The sequence below is a fragment of the Triticum urartu genome, chromosome 6, assembly GCF_003073215.2.
Source record: "Triticum urartu cultivar G1812 chromosome 6, Tu2.1, whole genome shotgun sequence".
NCBI lineage: Eukaryota > Viridiplantae > Streptophyta > Magnoliopsida > Poales > Poaceae > Triticum > Triticum urartu.
In genome coordinates, this window is record NC_053027.1 from 309,938,206 (window position 1) to 309,944,795 (window position 6,590).

Consider the following 6,590-nt stretch of genomic DNA (forward strand, 5'->3'; position numbering starts at 1 on the left):
CTTGAAAACTTGTGAATCATGAAACACAAAGGGAAATTATCAAGAATGACATAACACCACCTCAAAAGATAATGTTGGAAGAATTGCACGTGAATGCAAGATGAAGAATGCTTGAACTCCTCAAAACAAAACATGTGTTGAGCACCCTGTTTCTTTTAGAGTATATCTTGGCGGATCTTAGCTTCGAGTGAAATCTTGAAGAACAATTGAAGAATGAAAGGAATCCTTGATGGACCACCATGTAGGGCCTCCATGAAGAACTCCGGTAATGAAAAGATGGTAGAAAAGACGTGAATGTTGAAAAATAACAAGATGAAAACCTTGTGATGATTTAGATGGAGCTTCGCGATGAAATAATTGAGAGAGCTCGTAACCCGAAAAAGAAAAGATGAAGCATCTCGAACCGAGAATTTGATATGACAAACAACTCCGGAAAGAAAGATGGACCACTTGGATGAAATAAGAATAAGAATTATGTTATGCGCATCGTTCATCAATTTAAATTGACGGCAACCAACGGATTTTACATACTACTTATTCTTCTTGAAAAGATTGAAGAGAGATATAGCGCGAACTTCGGAAAATCTTCAATGAACCACCGGCAGGATTTTTGGGAAGAACAAATGAATTGATATGATAAAGAAGGAAAAGAAATCTTGAACGACCTACCGTAAGCATTTGAAAACCCTTGAAGAAAAAAATGAATCACCGGTAAGAAAAAGAAAACGAATGAAGACATCACGAGCTGACTAGGGAATACTTGAGCAATGCACTGGTAAGATTTGGAGAACGAGAGCTGAAAGCTGAGAATGAATAATTCTAAGATGATTGGATGCGGAGAATCAATCTGAATAGACTCTTGAATTGCTTCGGATGGGTGAAAATAATTCTCACAATCGAAAACAATTATGAGAGGATGGCATAAAGCTAGAACCATGAACCTTTGGAAGAACAGATAAGGATTTAAAAGGAGCTCTTCTTCGGTCTTAAAATGTTGAGAATGACGATGAGAAACACCACCATGAATTGTTGAGGCACTCCGAAACAATGAAGAATAGAAAGGATGAACCAAGGATCAAAATAATTTGGAAGATCTTAGATTAAGGCATATGGCTGATGATAATTCATTGTTATGTCACACTTTAGAAAAGAATTTGGGAATCGCTTTGGATAAACTAGAAGAGTCAGGTAAGATCCTAGGAAAAGACATGTCGGTTAGGGCCCACTCAAAAGAAACACCATTGGAATGAATTTGAAGAGAGATTGCAGCGCTTGAATTAAATTACTTGAATGAGATAATACTCTCCAAATAGCTTGAACGGATTAAGAATGGAAACATGAATCTTCTGAGATATCTATAGCACTCCGGATATGAATAGAGAGAGGTGAATAAATAAGAGTGACTTGGTTAAGATATTGCAACATGATAAAACATGTGAAACAAAAGAAAGGGATATGATTAAGAAAGAATATCGAATTAAGACCACCGGAGATGAAAAGGGAATGAAAACTGGTAAATTGGATGCTCCTGAGCATCTTCCTAACAATCACCGGTTAAGAACATTGAAAGAAAAGACTGAAGAGACTTCACATCCATAAAATGGATAGTTGATTTGATATCTAGGAGTCCTTGAAGAAAAAGGGTGGGAGGGCGGGAAAACAAAGGCAACTTGGGGACTGATGAAACGAACAACTTTTGGAAAACTGAGAGGTGATCTTGTGAATGGGAAAAATGATAGGATCATCTTGACAAGAAGTGAACCGTTGGAAAACAATTGACATGACAATCTCGATAAACAAGAAGGATTAGTATCCACAAAGAAATATGAGAACACTGCTTAGGAAAGGTATGGAATCAACACTTGACATTGAAGCAACTCGAATACCACAACTCAAAACAAAACAAAGGATTTTACTTGCGGAATAAGCCAGAACAAACATATGATAGATCCCATATCGTATCATGTGTCTGTTGGAAAGATATCCTACGTGATACTTGAATTCCCATCTAAGTACTCCTAAAACTTTCTGGTTAAGCAATCTGGTGTTGGGGATACAGGGAGGCACAATATATATCACACAACTAACAAGCCCTACGCTCCAACTGTATCTCAACCTTCAACACATAACCAAGAAAACTCCAGAAATCATGTACCTCAACCTTCGAAAAGCATCCGATATACAAGCTGTGGCAATACTCCCGAACTCCCACTCCAGTACTGGGTGGCGTCGAGGTTATCTCACCACTAACTGCATATAAGAGATTTTCGATGTCGGCGAAAACTTAGGCATACTGGAACTGCAATGATAAAATTGTGACGACAACACCTCGGAGCTCAACTCCCCAGGATAGTGCCACAATCTCTAAATGACAGAAGGCACCGAGAACAATGTTTTCGTCACAAAATTATTGAAATGACTCCAAGATACCCGTGTGATCCTAATTTTTTTTAGTGAAAATTGGGGAGAGGAAAGTCAAAACATCTATGTCAAGAGACCTCACCAGAGCGACAAAGGGGGCTGAGGAGTAAAAAGAATCCTACTATCCGATAAGAGACTCTATCTTAAAGGAACTCGAATGTCCCACCAAAGATAGAACCGCATATTGACACACTTTTGCAAGGTGGATATCATCACATCGTGCCATTACGTAATATTTGGGATACATACAAAAGGCATAGAATGCCACAAGAATACATCAATACATCATACATAGAACAACATCCGACTATGGATGAAACACAAACAGAAGCTCAAACGACATCCACCCAGCTAGCCTAGGCTGTCGACTAGGAACCTATCCCCTGAACAAAGAAGAAGCAGAAGAAGAACTCCAACACAAGAAAACGTCACTCTCACGTCATGATCATCGCATTATCTGTACTTGCAATTGTTGGTGTAGTAATCTATGAGCCACGAGGACTCAGTAATCCCATTACCATGGGTATCAAGACTAGTAAAGCTTAAAGGGAATGGAAGGGGTAAAGTGGTGAGGTGGTAGCAGCGAATATGCAATGTATGGTGGCTAACTCACGAGTACAAGAGTAAGATGACAAGCTATGCAAACGATCGCAAACTAGAAACGATCAATAAGTGATCCTGCACTACTTACGCTCAAACATAACCCCAACCGTGTTCTCTTCTCGAACTCACTTGAAAAGAGACAGTCACGGCTGCACAAAGCTGTTGGTGTATTTTAATTGAGTTTACTTCAAGTTCTCTACAACCAGATACCAACAAATTCCCATCTGCCACATAACTGCGATCATGGCTCTCGAAAGTTTAAAACCATGCAGGGGTGTCCCAACTTAGCCCATGACAAGCTCATGATCTGCGGAGACAATCCTCCATCATGGGACACCTGATCAGACTCGGAATCCCGGTGCACAAGACATTTCGACAATGGTAATACAAGTCCAACAAGACCTCCCAATGCACTGACATAGCCTGATAGGAGTTGCGCGATCTCGTTGTCAGGGTACACCAGATGGGTCAGCCTACAGGTATACCAAATACCTCGAGTTTCCCCGAGGTGGCCCCGCAGTCTGCCCATTTGGGACCAACACCATCAGCACTGGCCCCCCTGCTATGTAGAAAATCCTCGGGTTCATGATGCCCTATGCCAATTAATTATTAGGTTCAAGTATTATTATGGAAAATGTTAAAATCAATGTTGGGCCTTGCTGGAAGAATTTTATTGAAAGGGAACTGTTAAGAGGGGCCCATAAACCCTAATCGTGTTAGGGACACAAAATCAAGGAACATAACACTGGTATGATGGAAACTAGGGCGGCAAGAGTAACAAACACCTGGCATAAGGCCGAGCCTTCCACCCTTTAGCAACTATATATATGCATTAATTAAATAAGAGGTATTGTGATATCCCATGATATCCATGTCCCAACATGGAACAACCTGCAACTGCACCTGCAACTAGCAACGCTATAATAGAGGCTAAGCAAAGCGGTAACATAGCCAAACAACGGTTTGCTCAGAAGGGCGAAAAGGTTAGAGGATAATCATGGCAATTTGGGAGGCTCAATAAACAAGTGGTAGGTAGCGCGACATAGCGATAGCATCAAGACATCTAGCATAGCAACGATAGTAGTGAGATCCAAGATGAGGGTCATCTTTCCTGAAATCCCGCTAGGAAGATGATTGAATCCATGAAGTAGACGAACTGATCCTCACAATCGCAACGTTACTGGAACTATCAATAAGAAGAAACACCAGAAAGAAGCAAACAACACGGTAAACAACCATCCAATAAACATGGCATGATGCACAATCAAGTATGATGCATGTCCGGTGTAATGAGGCAAACACATGTCAAAGAGAATCAAACAATTCTACAAATTAAGTGGAGCTCAATATGCAACGAGTTGCATATTGGAGAAACACCACATGCATTTATTTTGTTCTCTCCCGATTATGTACCCAACAATATTAGATGTTGTTAAACATGGCAAGAGGTGAAGCATAATTAACGCAAGTTTAAGTGAGGCCAGAAAGAACAAACAACAATTCCGGTAATCCCCACATGCATATTTTGAATTTGGTACTTTTCTGCCGTAAATCATATTTTAGAGTTGTTAAACATGCAAAGTAATGTCAGCAAGTTAATCTATGCATTTTTCTACCCCATTTACATATAAAGAACATTTAATTTGGAGCTACGGTTATTTAGTTATGAAATAAACCATTTTAACATGTTAATTATGCAAATTAAAGTAAACACCAATTTAAACATTTTTAACATGGATGAAAGTTGCATATTATGAAACTAGATTAAATTCTAAGCACTTTACATGTTTACAACATTTTAAACCGATGCATGTTTGTGGAGTTATTATATGCATGATGTCTATGGGGGTTTTATGCAAAACTGGCATTCACTGGATTTATAGGCAAATTCGTAGAAAAAAACTTGAAACGGGCTAAATCTACTGGCCCGACAGAGCACAGGGGTTTTAGTGCGGCCACTCACATTTGTAGCCTGGCCCGGTAGGAGGCGGGTCAAGCTGGGCCACGGGATGCCGCCCACGCGAGGACATGGCTGGCATTCGAGGCAGGCCAGGGGCAGTCAACGCGCGCACATGCTCGAGGCAGGGGCTCGTCGTCCTTCCGTAGAACGAAGTAGAGGAAGCAAGAGGGCGGGCGACACAACAGAGGGAATTGGCGGAGAGGCGCAAAGGCTTGATGTGGGACGGCGGCACCGGGACTGCAGGGCTCCTGCGGAAGAGACTTGAGGCGCAGGGGTGGCGATCTCAAGAAATTCGACGGGGACGAGGCACCGGAGAAAGAATGGCGATGGCTGACGGGACTTGCACGGGTGGTGCGGCGGCGGGGTTGGCCTGCAGGTGGCCTGGTTCGGCGAGGTCGCGGGCAGCGGTGCTAGGAGGTGGTGGCGCCATGGTCTACTGCTGCTCCTGTTGGTGAGGCAGCATCTTGGGATCTCCAGTGAGGCAGCGTCTTGGGGTCTCCGGCAAGGGAGCGGGGCCGGGGAACCATAGACGGAGGGAGTCAGCGGTGGAGACGCTCCAGGCGACGCCACTGTCTCCTGTTCGAGCAAACAGAGAGGGAGAGATGTGAGACCGGAGGGAGAGCGAGACAGAAGGGAAAGATGGGAGAAGGGCGTGATGGTGCTCATCATCGATGGTGAGCTCCTGCAGGCGCCGGCGGCAGCGATCCAGCGAAGAAAAGGGTGGCTAGGACGCGCGGCGGTAGGGACTCCTTCCCGATCTAGATTGGATCGAGGAGGTTGCGTCCGATGGGTGGAGCTGCGGGTTGCAGGAGCCGCGCATGATCCATTGGATCACAGACCCGACGGTCCAGAGGAGGATTGACTTGCTGGATCTGGAGGAAGAGGTGGAGCCTGCTAGTTGGGGTGGACCTGAAAATGAGGAGCGGTGGCGGCTGCGAGAATGGAATGGATAGGACGGCTAGTGTAACGCCCCAAGACCGGAGTTTCAGACGCCTTCCATGTTTTCCGAGTTTCGTCGTGTGAGTTGTTGGTTTGTTGCATTCATCATTGCATCATTTGCATTGCATCATGTCATCATGTCATTTAATTTTTAAAACTGAAGCAATTAAATTGTATGGATCTTCGATTCATTTAAATCGAGGGAACTCACATGGTGGTTTCTCTTTAAAACATACCCTCCCCATATTTAGGGAGATATTATAAAATATTCCATTGTTTTGGAATCACACATGAACCCACTTGCATATTAAATCCCTTGGCCTTTTCTTCTTCAAGTTTCGACTCTCTAGCCTTGTCAATAATTCTTTTACCATTTTCTGGAGCTCTACCAAAATTCTCAACATTTTTAGATACTCCGAAAACCTCGTCCTAGTTCAAACCCATTTGGATTAAATTCAAATGAGTTTGAATTCTTATCGTTCGATCTGGCCTTTTCTGATTTTCTCGGACCAAACATATTTTTGTGAGTCCAAGAAAATGAACCACATGCCCAAATTCTTCCTCTAACCTTCACTTGTCTCTTTTCCCTTCTCTTATTTCTGTGATTATGTAAAGAGAAGGAAATAGGAGAGAGAAGAGACCGGCTGGGCCTTCCAGCCCAGCTGCA

At 43.0% G+C, this 6,590-nt stretch overlaps 1 long non-coding RNA gene across 1 annotated transcript; it reads right to left on the reverse strand.

Moving 5' to 3' along the window:
• Positions 1-3,969: 3,969 nt before the first annotated feature.
• LOC125513342 lies at positions 3,970-6,128 on the reverse strand. The gene is made up of 2 exons (XR_007285867.1): positions 4,988-6,128; positions 3,970-4,210 (listed from the first exon to the last, which is right to left on the reverse strand). It is a non-coding gene; the product is annotated as an uncharacterized LOC125513342 (long non-coding RNA).
• Positions 6,129-6,590: the final 462 nt, after the last annotated feature.